Source organism: Poecilia reticulata, linkage group LG9 (genome assembly GCF_000633615.1).
Source record: "Poecilia reticulata strain Guanapo linkage group LG9, Guppy_female_1.0+MT, whole genome shotgun sequence".
Classification (NCBI taxonomy): domain Eukaryota; kingdom Metazoa; phylum Chordata; class Actinopteri; order Cyprinodontiformes; family Poeciliidae; genus Poecilia; species Poecilia reticulata.
The window spans coordinates 8,891,313-8,892,488 of record NC_024339.1 but is presented as its reverse complement, the minus strand read 5'-3'; the positions used below and the strand labels follow the sequence as shown (position 1 = coordinate 8,892,488).

The 1,176-nt window shown below is 39.5% G+C and overlaps 1 protein-coding gene across 14 annotated transcripts in view; it reads left to right on the top strand.

Moving 5' to 3' along the window:
• Positions 1 to 1,176, top strand: part of unc13ba (unc-13 homolog Ba (C. elegans)) — a 144,217-nt gene that overhangs the window by 122,940 nt on the left and 20,101 nt on the right. The gene's annotated exons all lie outside the window — the stretch shown is intronic.

Sequence of the window (1,176 nt, the reverse complement as noted above, 5' to 3'; positions counted from 1 at the left end):
GTGACTCACTCATTCTTTGATTACGTAGTGACTTACTCATTCTGTCATTACCCAGTGACTCACTCATTCTATGATTACCCAGTGACTCACTCATTCTTTGATTACCCAGTGACTCACTCATTCTTTGATTACCCAGTGACTCACTCATTCTTTGGTTACGTAGCGACTCTCATTCTTTGGTTACGTAGCGACTGTCATTCTTTGGTTAMGTAGTGACTCACCCATTCTTTGGTTACATAGTGACTCATTCATTCTTTGGTCATGTAGTGACTCAGTCATTCTTTGGTAATGTAGTGACTTACTCATTCTGTCATTACCCAGTGACTCACTCATTCTATGATTACCCAGCGACTCACTCATTCKTTTGTTACCCAACGACTCACTCATTCTTTGATTACCCAGTGACTCACTCATTCTTTGGTTACACAGCAAATCACTCATTCTTTTGTTACACAGCAAATCACTCATTCTTTGGTTACTCAACGACTCATTCATTCTTTGGTTACTCAGCGACTCACCCATTCTTTGGTTACATAGTGACTCATTCATTCTTTGGTCATGTAGTGACTCAGTCATTCTTTGGTCATGTAGTGACTCAGTCATTCTTTGGTAATGTAGTGACTCAGTCATTCTTTCATTACCCAGTGACTCACTCATTCTATGGTTACCTAGCGACTCACTCATTCTTTCATTACACAGTGACTCATTCATTCTTTAGTTATGTAGTGACTCACTCATTCTATGATTACGTAGTGACTCACTCATTCTTTCATTACCCAGTGACTCACTCATTCTGTGATTATGTAGCGACTCACTCATTCTTTCATTACCCAGTGACTCACTCATTCTATGATTACACAGCGACTCACTCATTCTGTGATTATGTAGCGACTCACTCATTCTTTGGTTACGGAGTGACTCACTCATTCTTTGATTATCTAGTGACTCACTCATTCTTTGGTTTCCCAGCGACTCACTCATTCTTTGGTTACATAGTGACTCATTCATTCTTTGGTCATGTAATGACTCACTCATTCTTTGGTCATGTAGTGACTCACTCATTGTTTGGTCATGTAGTGACTCACTCATTCTTTGTTTACCCAGTGACTCACTCATTCTTTGATTACATAACGACTCACCCATTCTGTTGTTACCTAGTAACTCATTCATTCTTTG